Source organism: Schistocerca nitens, chromosome 2, assembly GCF_023898315.1.
Source record: "Schistocerca nitens isolate TAMUIC-IGC-003100 chromosome 2, iqSchNite1.1, whole genome shotgun sequence".
Lineage (NCBI taxonomy): Eukaryota > Metazoa > Arthropoda > Insecta > Orthoptera > Acrididae > Schistocerca > Schistocerca nitens.
Genome location: NC_064615.1, coordinates 710,745,270 through 710,760,863, shown reverse-complemented (window position 1 = coordinate 710,760,863; position 15,594 = coordinate 710,745,270).

The following is a 15,594-nucleotide window of genomic DNA, read 5'->3' as shown; positions in this document are numbered from 1 at the left end:
TAACTGAAGTCTTCCCGTATCACTCGGTCTTTTCCAAGTGTACCTGCTCCTCTTGTGACTCTTGTACAAAGTATTCGCTATTATAGCTGAAATTTATTACAGAACTCAGTTAGCCATTCTTCTCTCTCATTCCTTGTCCCAAGCCGATATTCTCCTTAACATTTTCTTCTACTCCTTCCCCTACAACTTTCATTCCCAAATTCCAGTCCCCCATGACTATTGCAATTTCATCTCCGTTTACGTAATGTAATAAGCTTTCAGCATCCTTATATCTTTTCTCTATCTCTTCATCTTCAGCTTGCGACGTCGGCATATATACCTGAACTATCGTTTTTGGTGTTGGTTTTCTGTCGAATCTGATAAGAACAATCCTATCACTGAACTGTTCACAGTAACACACCCTCTGCCCTACCTTCCTATTCATTACGAATTCTACTCCCTTTATACCGTTTTCTGCTGCTGTTGATGTTACCTTGTACTTATCTGACCAGACATCCTCATCTTCTTTCCATTTCACTTCACTGACCCCTGCTATATCTAGATTGAGCTTTTGCATCTCTCTTTTCAGATTTTCTAGTTTCCCTACCACGTTCAAGCTTCTGATATTCCTAACTCCGACTCGTAGAACATTATCCTTTCGTTGATTATTCAATCTTTTTCTCATGGTCACTTCCCCCTTGGCAGTCCCCTCCCAGAGATCCGAATGGGGGACTATTCCGGAATCTTTTGCCAATGGAGAAATCATCATGACACTTCTTCAATTACAGGCCATATGTCCTGTGGATACACGTTACGTGTCTTTAATGCAGTGGTGTCCATTGCCTTCTGCATCCTCATGTCGTTGATCATTGCTGATTCTTCCGCCTTTAGGGGCAATTTCCCACCCCTAGGACAAGAGAGTGCCCTGAACCTCTGTAGGCTCCTCTGCGCTTTCTTTGACAAGGCCGTTGACAGTATGGGGCTGTCTGCTTATGCCGGAAGTCATCGGCCGCAAATGCTGATTATCAATCAAAATTCAAGCAGTGACGGGATTCGAACGTTTTGATTAGTAATCAGAGACGCTACCCCTGGACCACGAATTACGACACCGAATTTGTTCTGTAGTTTTCAGATCGCAATCGATAGGAACGGAAATCTTATAGGTGCACTTCGTTGTCCGCCTGTCTGTCCGTCCGACCGTTAAAAAAGCTTTTTCTCAGGAACGGCTAGACGTATCAATTTTTGCCACATACTAAGCCCTATAGTCCCTTGGCGGCGTAATAAACGTTAGTTTCTAAGCCAGTACAACGAACGATACGGCTATTTATGTGGCCATTCTGTCACATATTTTGATACTCGAAAACTCACTCCTCAGAATATATAGGGTACATCCTCCTGACGTAAGTTCATGAGTGGATCGAAACAGCATATCCAGACACTCTGGGATGATAATGGCATTGATACAGAGGATGACAGGCGTAAAGCTGAAATACTAAATAACTTTTTCCAAAGCTGTTTCACAAAGGAAGACCACACTGCAGTTCCTTCTCTAAATGCTCGCACGAACGAAAAAATGGCTGACATCGAAATAAGTGTCCAAGGAATAGAAAAGCAACTGGAATCACTCAACAGAGGAAAGTCCACTGGACCTGACGGGACACCAATTCGATTCTACACAGAGTACGCGAAAAACTTGACCCCCTTCTAATAGCCGTGTACCGCAAGTCTCTAGAGCAACGGAAGGTTCCAAATGATTGGAAAAGAGCATAGGTAGTTCCAGTTTTCAAGAAGGGTCGTCGAGCAGATGCGCAAAACTATAGACCTATATCTCGGACATCGATCTGTTGTAGAATTTTAGAACATGTTTTTTGCTCGCGTATCGTGTCGTTTCTGGAAACCCAGAATCTACTCTGTAGGAATCAACATGGATTCCGGAAACAGCGATCGTGTGAGACCCAACTCGCTTTATTTGTTCATGAGACCCAGAAAGTGTTAGATACAGGCTCCCAGGAAGATGCCATTTTCCTTGACTTCCGGAAGGCGTTCGATACAGTTCCGCACTGTCGCCTGATAAACAAAGTAAGAGCCTACGGAATATCAGACCAGCTGTGTGGCTGGATTGAGGAGTTTTTAGCAAACAGAACGCAGCATGTTGTTATGAATGGAGAGACGTCTACGGACGTTAAAGTAACCTCTGGTATGCCACAGGGGAGTGTTATGGGACCATTGCTTTTCACAGTATATACAAATGACCTAGTAGATAGAGTCGGAAGTTCCATGCGGCTTTTCGCGGATGATGCTGTAGTATACAGAGAAGTTGCAGCATTAGAAAATTTTAGCGAAATGCAGGAAGATCTGCAGCGGATAGGCACTTGGTGCAGGGAGTGGCAACTGACCCTTAAAATAGACAAATGTAATGTATTGCGAATACATAGAAAAAAGGATCCTTTATTGTATGATTATATGATAGCGGAACAAACACTGGTAGCAGTTACTTCTGTAAAAGATCTGGGAGTATGCGTGCGGAACGATTTGAAGTGGAATGATCATATAAAATTAATTGTTGGTAAGGCGGGTACCAGGTTGAGATTCATTGGGAGAGTCCTTAGAAAATGTAGTCCATCAACAAATGAGGTGGCTTACAAAACGCTCGTTCGACCTATACTTGAGTATTGCTCATCAGTGGGGGATCTGTACCAGGTCGGGTTGACAGAGGAGATAGAGAAGATCGAAAGAAGAGTGGCGCGTTTCGTCACAGGGTTATTTGGTAAGCGTGATAGCGTTACGGAGATGTTTAGCAAACTCAAGTTGCAGACTTTGCAAGAGAGGCGCTCTGAATAGCGGTTTAGCCTGCTGTCCATGTTTCGAGAGGGTGCTTTTCTGGATGAGGTATCGAATATATTGCTTCCCCCTACTTATACCCCCCGAGGAGATCACGAGTGTAAAATTAGAGCCGGCCGCGGTGGTCTAGCGGTTCAGGCGCTCAGTCCGGAACCGCGCGACTGCTACAGTCGCAGGTTCGAATCCTGCCTCGGGCATGGATGTGTGTGATGTCCTTAGGTTAGTTAGGTTTAAGTAGTTCTAAGTTCTAGGGGACTGATGACCACATATGTTAAGTCCCATAGTGCTCAGAGCCATTTGAACCATTTTTTTTTTTTGTAAAATTAGAGAGATTAGAGCGCGCACGGAGGCTTTCCGGCAGTCATTCTTCCCGCGAACCATACGCGACTCGGACAGGAATGGGGGGTAATGACAGTGGCACGTAAAGTGCCCTCCGCCACACACTGTTGGGTGGCGTGCGGAGTATAAATGTAGATGTAGATGTAGAAGTGTGGCAGTAAGCAAGTTTCACAGTACAAGTAAAGGAAAAAAATCAGAAAATTGCTAATTTTTAATTATATGATATGAGAAAATTTTTCTTTCGTCATTTGTTAGTGGCCATCAAACTTGAAATTACACACATCAGAAAAAATTTTGCATCACCTCGGTTCCGAGAAATCCGGAACCTGTACAGAAAATTGGAATAGAGATCAATGTAGATTAAACAAACCAATTGTATCAGTAAAAATCATATCACTCATTAACTTGCAACTATGTGAAAGGCAAGTTCAGCAAAAAAAGGCTCTTGCGCAATGGTACAAACCAATCAAAATATAATAAACAGACTAGAATAAGACCTAATACTACAAGCAGTAATAAAATTAAACGAAAGAATATATCCTGCTTTATAAGAGAGCAGTTAGTTATAAAATACAAAATTGTAGAACATGATTATGGGGGTGGTCCAGGAGCTTTGGTGACGGGAGATATTAACTTGCATGTGTATGGTGGCCTCCAGATTATCTGGAATGGAGAAAAAGCTTTTGTGTTGCTGGATATTTTATTTTTATTTTTTTGTTTTTGCTGGTCCACAGCCCGGCTCAGTATTGTTATTGCTGTTCAAAAAATAATTTTTTCTTATTGATGTTTCTTTCTACTCGAACTCATGAATACTAATGGTATATGTGGTGTACGTACTGTAAGACCTTCGGTACACACACCATCAGATTATTTGACTTGTAGCTCTAGCGAAGTAGGCGAGTGTCAGCAATATGTCTCGTGGTCTTATCGTGACCAACTTTAAACAGAACTTGATTAATTTTCACACACATTTATTAAAATAATAAATAACATAGACATTACGTAACTTGATTCTGGATGCTGAAGTTCCTTTGATCTTGGTACGTTAATCTTATTCTCACATATCTCTGTTACTTGACAAAGTGTCTATACATTTATCTTCGTGGCTATGTACAGGAATATGGTAATCTTATTAGGTGCAGATGGAAACTTGACTATAGACTGGTGCAGACTAATGCAGACTGATGCAGACAAATGCAGACTGGTACTGACTGGTGCAGTCAAATGCAGACTGATGCAGACCGACTAATCGGAGATCTGTACCTCGCGCGTTCATGTATCACTGCGCGAGTGTGATCCACGAGGAGAAAAGGTTCTACGTTAGCAGCAATCTCATTGGCTGCGTGACATATTAATACGCGGATCGGCGGAAGCAGAATTTGGTCCGTCTCTAAGACAGCGCCATCTCGTAGTGCGCGGAGACGGACGAGCGCTGCGCGTGCGCTGTTGTGCTTAGCGGGGCACGCTCTAGTGGGAAAGTTGTGTATGTGCTGAGTACGCGGAACTATGTACACAACAGTATATATACTTCTTGTTGAACCCTCTGTTATATATGCATGACAGGTAACGTCAAAGGCATAAAAATTTTTTTCGGGCAACATGTAAAGTCGGCTTTGGTGAAGGTTTATATATAAATATATGTTTGCACCTACGATGTTATGTCATTTTTGTACCAGAGTAGGGTATACCTTTATATCGTGTTGCTTCTTAAAAAAATTATCTTCTGTATTTACTTTTTAATTTTATGTGGCCATTTTCTGCATTTTTGCCTTTTTTTCGTGTTTGCAGGTCTGAACATGGTTGTTACTTTCAACCGAAACCGGCGAGACATATTATTTTAATTGTTTTATGTAAATTAAGTGTCGGAATTAAAAGATTTTTGTACTTTTTTAAAAAATTTCAATAAATTTGCATGGGTGCATTACGTGTTTCTACCTCTCACCACATGAGGGTACGTCCAGCAACACATTTCGAACACTAATGATCATGTGACACTCCCTGTGGTTTCACCCAAAGTTACTTTTATGTCTCCGTAATAGCATACACTGTTCTGCTTTTCAGTCCAGGTGCTTTTGAGTCTAGAAACGAACCTGCTCTGGTATTTTTCAGTACATTCATGTTTTGTTCATCAGGCGTCAGTGAGGCTCACAAGGGAAACTCCCCATCTTACCCACCTCAGATTTAGTGGTAAGGTGGCCCTGTGGATAGCCTTTCAAAAACTGAATACAGATCAAGCATTAAAACAGGAAGAATTGTGAAAAAAAGAACAGAAACAGCGAACGGTCGAGGGGGAAGAAGTGCAATATAGAGCTGAATGAAACAGCAAACGGCGTCGTGGTGACGTGTAAACTATATTGGACTGGCATGCTTAAGCGGGCGAAGCGTGTTCAAATCTCTGGCGTGGTGTTTTCTTTTCTCTCCTTCACAACATTATGAACTGGACGTTCGGTCATTGAAATGTTTGTTCTCTTTCTGTAGACTCGGGAGTTGTCATACTATACACTAGTTATAGAATATAAATCATGTGGTGAGAGTATATTACCGTCACAAGTAAACGTGATGAATAGTAAGAGCAGGCGAGATACGACATACACGTGTCACAGAAATGACAACTACACTACAGGCCTATAAAATTGCTACACCACGAAGATGACGTGCTACAGATGCGAAATTAAACGACAGGAAGAAGATGCTATGATATGCAAATCATTAGCTTTTCAGAGCATTCACACAAGATTGGCGCCGGTGACGACACCTACAACATGCTGACATGAGGAAAGTTTCCAACCGATTTCTCATACACAAACAGCACTTGACCGGTGTTGCCTGGTGAAACGTTGTTGTGATGCCTCATGTAAGGAGGAGAAATGCGTACCATCACGTTTACGACTTTGATAAAGGTCGGATTGTAGCCTATGGCGATTGAGGATTATCGTATCGCGACATTGCTATTCGCGTTGGTCGAGATCCAATGACTGTTAGCAGAATGTGGAATCGGTGGGTTCAGGAGGGTAATATGGAACGCCGTGCTGGATCCCACCGGCCTCGTATCACTAGCAGTCGAGATGACACGCATCTTATCCGCATGGCTGTAACGGATCGTGCAGCCACGTCTCGATCCCTGAGCCAACAGATGGTGACGTTTGCAAAATAACAACGATTTGCACGAACAGTTCGACGACGTTTACAGCAGCATGGACTATCAGCTCGGAGACCATGGCTGCGGTTACCCTTCACTCTGCATCACAGACAAGAGCGCCTGCGATGCTGTACTCAACGACGAACCTGGGTTCTGTTTACAGCATCGTGATGGTCGCATCCGTGTTTGGCGACATCGCGGTGAACACACATTGGAAGCGTGTATTCGTCATCGCCATACTGGCGTATCACCCGGCGTGATGGCATGGGGCGCCATTTGTTACACGTCTCGGTCACCTCTTGTTCGCATTGACGGCACTTTGAACAGTGGACGTTACATTGCAGATGTGTTACGACCTGTGGCTCTACCCTTCATTCGATCCCTGCGAAACCCTACATTTCAGCAGGATAATGCACGACGGCATGTTGCAGGTCCTGTACGCGCCTTTCTGGATACAGAAAATATTGGACTGCTGCCCTGGCCAGCATATTCTCTGGATCTCTCACCACCTGGAAACGTCTGGTCAGTGGTGGCCGAGCAACTGGCTCGTCACAATACGCCAGTCACTACTCTTGATGAACTGTGGTATCGTGTTGAAGCTGCATGGGCAGTCGTACCTGTACACGCCATTCAAGCTCTGTTTGACTCAATGCCCAGGCGTATCAAGGCCGTTGTTACGGCCAGTGGTTTTTGTTCTGGGTACTTATTTCTCAAGATCTATGCACCCAAATTGCGTGAAAATGTAATCACATGTTACTTCTAGTATAATATATTTGTCCAATGAATACCCGTTGATCTTCTGCATTTCTTCTTGGTGTAGCAATTTTAGTGGCCAGTAGTGTATGTTTTAGCAAAGGAATTCGAGAGTCTAAACTTCCAAAACAGAAGGCATTTTCAAAAGCGTTAAAAACATATGTTTTGACAGAGCACTGAGTGTTATGGCGTAAAGTCAAGCGACAAAGAAGAGAAGGCTGTGAGAAGAAGTCAGACTATCATACGCTGACCGACCCCTATCCAGGACGACAACGTCACAGCAGCGGCCCCTACGTGGAGAGGACATAAGCGCCGCGCCCGACTGCTGGCGGCCCAGTTCAGTAGTAGCTTCAAGAGTAGCCACTTGGTTAGCAGCGTCAACGCTGGGCACTACGATAGCAGCTTCAATGTTAGCCACTTCGAGAGCAGTTCAGGACAGACTTTTTGTCAGTTAGAGATCGGCAGTCACTGCAAAGACTCATTATTTCGTATGTCGCCCTTTGCTTGCGACACATCTCTGTAAATGCCAAAGTTAAGTATTGTGTCTGCTCTTACTGTAATAAAACTCATTAATACGAGTTGCTTGATTTTTTGTCTACCAAACCGAGTAGGCAGGATTCCTAGGTACAACACAAAGAAACCTTGTGATTGTGAAACTATTACTTCCATTTGTAGGAGCTTATGGGATAAACTATCATGTTCTCGTCATCTCCTTGAGAGTGAGCACATTCACACGAACACCTAAATCCGACAAGGCAACATATATCACTCATTTACCAGGTACACAAACTGAAAGGTAACTCTGGTGGCACTACATAAATGATTGTGAATGTAGGCTACATTTAGTGTACTAACAACATTTATTTTCCCAAAACAGACATAAATTATGCTAAAAAAGTTATTGATTGAATACCATAAACAACTAACAGGTGATTTAAGACTACACTGTACAAGGATCCTGGGTGGCAGAGACAGGTTTAACTAGTAGAGCGAGTCAAGTACTCTGGACCTAAAAATGTGGATAACACAATCTGAATTTATCTGATGAAGAACAGCCTTTGATTGATCAAATCTACTGACGTTTCTCTACATAGTTGCAGCCGAGAGCAAGTGGTGATTGAGATCTGTACGCCCTGACAATGCCAGAGCGGCAGTACATTACCCTATTTGCTTCGTGCGGCGATGTAACCTGCAGGTGGCGAGATGTTTGTGGGGGAGGTGAGACGTGGAGGCGGCATCTGTGAATCGATCGCGGCCACAAAAGAAATGCAAAAATCTCACGGTCTAGCGATAAGGCAGATGGATCGCAATTTACTCTCCATCAGAGCGCTGAAATCACGGTAGATTTCAATGTATGACACCTGTTCGCTGGTTGTACCAAGGACCAATTTGGCTCACTTATATGACAGAGCACACAAGGATACCATACGTCAAGACTGGCAAACTGAAACGAATAAGTGTGCCCTCGGCAAACGAGTAGTCCAAGACGTTTGAAGTCAGTCTGTCCGGTACAGTAAAACTTCACTACAGGCTCCCCAATCTCAACTACTCGCAAGTGAAGTCAGTCTCAGGATAGGTCCCAAGTACCAACCACACATGCCAGAGCTGCGACGAGAAAGTGCTTACCAGACCAAAGCACCGCACCTGAGTGCTTTCCACCTCTCAAGAAAAAATTCCGTTTTCCCACAAAGCGCCTTCACGCTGTCTTGCGCGAATCACAGGGCTCTAGAGGTGCTAAATCTCCCCTCCCACACGACAGCACAAACTCCTGTTGAATCAGGGTACGTGATAAGAAACCTGCGTCTCTGAAAAAAAATATACATACCGCCAATTACTGGCTTCTTTTAAAAGTTTTCACAGAGGGGGAAGTTGATTTTTTCCGAAGTTGCGTCTCTTCTCATGGCAACAAGTGAACAGATACAATCTCAGACATCTTTATCTAAAGTGCCTGTGCCTTGGAGCTTGTTAGTCCTAGCTGTGAAAAATAGTAAAGATTCTGTCTCTAAACATTTCTTAGATATCAGAGTGTTCTTATACAGTAGAGGCGGCTGGGGGAGTGGTTCACTGGCCTATTTGCACTATCGGCAGACATGAAAACTTGTGAATGTTTTATTATGTGTGGCTCTGCACACAGTGCCTGGTTTATGACTCCAGTGTGTAGATGCGTTCGTTTAGAATGTCGCCCCAGTTCAGGATACTGATGGCGCCACAGCAGGTAGCGCAGCATTGTTCTGCTGGAGACCTGTCTTGACGAGGGGCTGCTATGTCTGCCGTGTATGGATGTGGGCCTGTCTGGCAAGATTTTCTGAGGGGTAAGCTCGCCACCAATTGTTTTCAACTCCCAACATGCAATTTCTACGAGCTAAGAATCATACAAATACCTCATGCTTTTAGCGCCATACCAGGCTCCATCAATGTCTGGTGAGGCCGTTAACTTTCTAGAGTCTCGCTCAAGGTGCATAGGATGTAACAAAATCCTTAATAATTTTCTGAATGCGCAAAATAGGTGAGAGAGTGTGAGAGAGTAACTTCTCCTCTCTTAAAATTAGATGCATCAGTAAGAGATTACTATCATATGACACATGTACTGTCATTACTGCTCTGTATGACATACCAGATGTGTTTTCCAGTAGTGAATTCGGTTGATTTGTCGCCTTGTCATCGAACGTTTGCGGTTCCCTTCGAAAGCCATTTTCTCTAGGCTGCTAATAGAGTAGCTGTGCAGGATCAACTGTCTTTGTAGGTACCTTCCTTACACCACGCTATTGCAAACGGATGTTACACCACGACACAGACACTCTAACATTCTGCGTTGTGTCTGTTTGTTCTAAGTTGTGTCTCCCTACCATTTTCGCACAACGATGCTCTGAGCGTGTTTTTTAGGGAATTGACTAGTTTGAACCTGGGACTTGTTGCTGGTAAGGAGACGCCAGACCACACATGACATGTAGAGTTCCCAAGAGTTCAGTGAGACTAGCGATGATATAATCAAATACTTAATGATTTCCCTGTAAAAGAATCTTAATACTAACTAAATTTAGTGGAAGGGGTTCAAGGCTTTCCTATTTTTAGTTAGCTGGTAAAATAACGTCGAAAAAGTAGTTAAGTTTACCATTGGAATTTTTATTCTACACACAAAACATTGTTTATAAATTGCACTATTGATAAATCTTTTAATACAGGATGATAAAAACCAACTGCGTTCAACAAAAATGTGAACGAATATTCCCTGAATGGGTTTCCAAGTTCTACAATGGATCGAAGGATGACCTATGCCATATCACATCTATAAGCTAGGTTTCACTTAAGTTTCATAAAAGAAAAACTATCAAAATGGTCTACAGTGACCCTCAATTATCTTTAATTACTTATTTAACTTGTCGTAAATTACAGTGGCTGATGTGGCTTCTCAATAATTATATAACAGAAAAATCATCGCGTTTCAGATTTTAACTTCTAATAGCAAATGTGAATACCACGAAGTGTAATTGACGATCGACACTAGTATTACGCAAAAAGGGGATGTAACAGATGAGACTTCTGCAGTTGTGAGTGAAGCCTTATGGCGGCACCGCATGCGTTCATTACCTTGTCGGTGTTTAGGCAGCGTCAGGGGGCGGCGGGCGGCGCAGCTCCACACACCTCGCCGTCTCGGAAGCAACTCTCTCCTAACTTCTCCTTACTATAATTTACCGAAGTTGGTTAAAAAAAAAAGGTTTCTGGCTGTGTTTTCAACTGACCTATCAGGGTCTCAATGTTAACCTTAAGCTCCGCCTACAACAATTCTGTCTATCTAATGAGAAACATTATAGTTTTCGTGGTGCGGCAATGTTTTTAACGTTTGCAACGTAACAGGGACACATATAGTCTCACGCTAAAACTTTCAGCTGGTCTGGTACTTTTTGCGTTGTTGTAAGATCTATACTGTTCTTCTGGAGGGCACTATCTTTTAACATGGGCTGGGGGGTGGTCCTGGCGGTCGGCTAGCGACGTGGGTGTCCGTCCCTTATCGTAGGGCCTCCTAGCCTACATGACTCTGCTCTTGGCTTCTGTTATCGTTTCTTCCCTCAGAACTGCGTCTGTTTCACGGTGGGAAGGTATGACATGCATTTAGGCGTTCTTGTGTTAGTCTGTGGTATTCCATTTGCTCGCTCGTTGATCGTATTACTTTGGTTAATTTAATGTCAGGATTTATTCGGAGCTATGTGACATACTGCCGGATTTGCTATCATGTCAGGGTTTTCATGGAAGGTGTTGGATTTGCCTGACACCTTACAACACAAATTTGTATACAGCGAACTAAAAAAAAAAATTAGCACATGGGAGGTTTGGACAGCATTAACCCACATGGCAGTCCACCACCATGACCACTTCACTACGACGCTGTTGCTGTGTTACGATACTCTATATTCACTTGTTCTCCACCGATCGTTCTCTCTTCCTATTTTGCTTTTTTTTTTTCACAGTTCAGTGCACCTTCTTACTGTTTCCATGCTTGATCTGGGTTTAGTTCTTGACGGGGTGTCCACTGAGCCACCTCACCACTAAACATGAGGGGGCTGGAGAGGGGAGTTTCCCTTGACAGTAGCGAATGCCTTCCGAAGTCAAGGAATACGGCCGAGGTTGGGTGCAGGTGTAAATGTTCCTCGGGAGTAAGCCCTGGTGACGTCATTTGGGGCTTCGGCGGGCGTGCTGTCCGCGGTCACGTAGCGGAGCGCAGGTGGAGCGGCTCGCACGTGCTCGTGAGCCGGCGGCGCGCTGTTGCTGTTTGCGCACGGACGCGGTCGTGACGCGGCATACGCGCCGCCGCCAGCTGCGGCTGTTCGCGGCCCCCGACAATGCGGCGTGCACTACGACGTGCTGGGCGGGGCCTGTGACGGACTTGTGTGCGAAAGGCTGAGGGGCTTGTTCTGGCATAAATTACGGCGCGACGAAGGAGCCGAACGTGTCGTCCTCTACTACAAACGAGACCGCGGCTCGCACTCGCTCATCAGAAGGCCAACACAGGTGGCTCAAAGGGCTACAGAGGTGTGCAAGTGAGAAGGCGGGTGCACGATGCGTTCTGCGCAGAGACAGACGGGGAATACAGGGTGCATCAAAAAGAAATACAGTAGAACAAGAATGGGTAGCTTTGAGGGATGAAATAGTGATGGCAGCAGAAGATCAAATAGGTAAAAAGACGAGGGCTAGTAGAAATCCTTGGGTAACAGAAGAAATATTGAATTTAATTGATAAAAGGAGAAAATTTATAATTGCAGTAAATGAAGCAGGCAAAAAGGAATAAAAAGTGTCAAAAATGAGATCAACAAGAAGTGCAAAATGGCTTAGCAGGGATGGCTAGAGGACAAATGTAAGGATGTAGAGGCTTATCTCACTAGGGGAAGATAGTTACTGCCTACAGGAAAATTAAAGAGACTTTTGGAGAAAGGAGAACCACTTGCATGCATATCAAAAGCTTTGATAGAAACCCAGTTCTAAGGAAAGGGAAGCAGAAAGGTGGAAGGAGTATGTAGAGGGTCTATACAAGGGCAATGTTCTTGAGGACAATATTATAGAAATGGAAGAGGATGTAGATGAAGATTAAATGGAAGATACGATATTGCGTGAATTTGACAGAGCACTGAAAGACCTGAGTCGAAACAAGGCCCCCGGTGAAGACAACATTTCATTAGAACTACTGACAGCCTTGGGAGAGCCAGTCCTGACAAAACTCTACCATCTGGTGAGCAAGAGGTATGAGATAGGCGAAATACCCTCAGACTTCAAGAAGAATATAATAATCCCAGTCGCAAAGAAAGCAGGTGTTGACAGATGTGAAAATTACCGAACTATCAGTTTAATAAGTCACAGCTGCAAAATACTAACGCGAATTCTTTACAGACGAATGGAAAAACTGGTAGAAGCCGACCTCGGGGAAGATCAGTTTGGATTCCGTAGAAATGTTGGCACACATGAGGCAATACTGACCTTACGATTTATCTTAGAGGAAAGATTAAGGAAACGCAAACCTACGTTTCTAGCATTTGTAGACTTAGAGAAAGCTTTTGACAATGTTGATTGGAATACTCTCTTTCAAATTCTGAAGGTGGCAGAGGTAAAGTACAGAGAGCGAAAGGCTATTTACAATTTGTACAGAAACTAGATGGCAGTTGTAAGAGTCGAGGGGTATGAAAGGGAAGCAGTGGTTGGGAAGGGAGTGAGACAAGGTTGTAGCCTATCCCCGATGTTATTCAATCTGTATATTGAGCAATCAATAAAGGAAACAAAAGAAAAGTTCGGAGTAGGTATTAAAATCCATGGAGAAGAAATAAAAACTTTGAGGTTCGCCGATGACATTGTAATTCTGTCAGAGACAGCAAAGGACTTGGAAGAGCAGTTGAACGGAATGGACAGTGTCTTGAAAGGGGTGTATAAGATGAACATCAACAAAAGCAAAACGAGTATAATGAAATGTAGTCTAATTAAGTCGGGTGATGCTGAGGGAATTAGATTAGGAAATGAGACACTTAAAGTAGTAAAAGAGTTTTGCTATTTGGGGAGCAAAATAACTGATGATGGTCAAAGTAGAGAGGATATAAAATGTAGACTGGCAATGGCAAGGAAAGCGTTTCTGAAGAAGAAAAATTTGTTAACATTGAGTATAGATTTAACTGTCAGGAAGTCGATTCTCAAAGTATTTGTATGGAGTGTAGCCATGTATGGAAGTGAAACGTGGACGATAAATAGCTTAGACAGGAAGAGAATAGAAGCTTTTGAAATGTGGTGCTACAGAAGAATGCTGAAGGTTAGATGGGTAGATCACATAACTAATGAGGAGGTATTGAATAGAATTGGGGAGAAGAGGAGCTTGTGGCACAAGTTGACTAGAAGAAGGGATCGGTTGGTAGGACATGTTTTTAGACATTGAGGGATCACCAGTTTAGTATTGGAGGGCAGCGTGGAGGGTAAGAATCGTAGAGGGAGACCAAGAGATGAATACACTAAGCAGATTCAGAATGATGTAGGCTGCAGTAGGTACTGGGAGATGAAGAAGCTTGCACAGGATAGAGTAGCATGGAGAGCTGCATCAAACCAGTCTCAGGACTGAAGACTACAACAACAACAACAACAAAAAGAACCATCAGATATAAAAAAGTGATAACTATTATCTGAGATATGTGCGTGAACAACGTGCTGTCGGAAAGAGAGAACTATCGAGCTTTATGTGGTTCCCGCTAGGTAGCAGCAGTGCATGCCCACTTCAGTTCTAGTAGAAATGTTGTCGGGACAACAGAAAGCGTTTTGTGTTCTACGTTTTGCGCAGTGCGGGTCAGTAATAACTGTTCAGCGTGATTTCGTACTAAGTATCGTGTGGATCCCCCTACAGAATAGAGGATCAGACGATAGTATGAACAATTTCGAGAAAAAGGTTGTTTGTGGAAAGGAAAATCGCCTAGCCGTCCCGTTTCCTTGACACAGACGTCTTACGCATCCGCCATAGTTTCATAAGAGCTCTGCAGAAATCCCTTGGCTGTGCAGCTCGACAACTCAAAATTCCCCCCGATGTTCGTCTGGCGTGTGTTGCGTCGACGTTTACGTAAGAAACCACACCAAATTCAACTAATGCAAACTCTTCGTGAAAGTGACAAACAACAACGTGTGGAGTTCTGTAGTTTCGTTCTTGGTAAGATGGAGGACGACAGTTAGTTCAGTGACGAGGCAACATTCCATTTAAATGGAAATTCATAATGTGAGAATATGGGAAATAGAACAACCACATGAAGTTGTACAACATGAGAGGGACTATCCAAAATTTAACGTATTTTGTGCAGTTTCAAGGGAAAAGATGTATGATACATTTTTCTTTGCCGAGTAACTGTTACAGGAAGCACATATCTCGGTATGCTTGGGAACTTTCTCTTCCCACAGTTGGAGATTAATTTGAACAACTTCATTTACCAACAGAATTGGACGCCGCCACACTGGCACCGGGAATTTTTAAATCAAAGGATTACCAACCGATAAATCGATTGCACTGGACCAAATGATTCAGCCTTACATAACTGGCCTCCTAGGTCACCGGACCTGACTGTATGTAATTATTTTTTTGGAGGGGTTTATAAAAGACTTTGTTTATATACCTCCGTTACCAACAACAATGAATGAACTGAAATGGTTCAAATAGCTCTGAGCACTATGGGACTTAACATCTTAGGTCATCAGTCCCCTAGAACTTAGAACTACTTAAACCTAACTAACCTAAGGACATCACACACATCCATTCCCGAGGCAGGATTCGAACCTGCGGCCGTAGCAGTCCCGCGGTTCAGGACTGCAGCGCCTAGAACCGCACGGCCACCGCGGCCGGCGAATGAACTGAAACATCGCTTTACAGCAGCTGTGGAAGCTGTAATACAAGACATGCTCGTTGCCGTATGGGAACAATTTGAATACCGCATTGACATATACCGCGCATCTCGGGCGGGCGGGTTGGGGGGGGGGGGGGGAGGAAGGGGGGAGGAAGGCATACTGAAAACCTACCAGAAGGTATGAAAAAAGCTTTT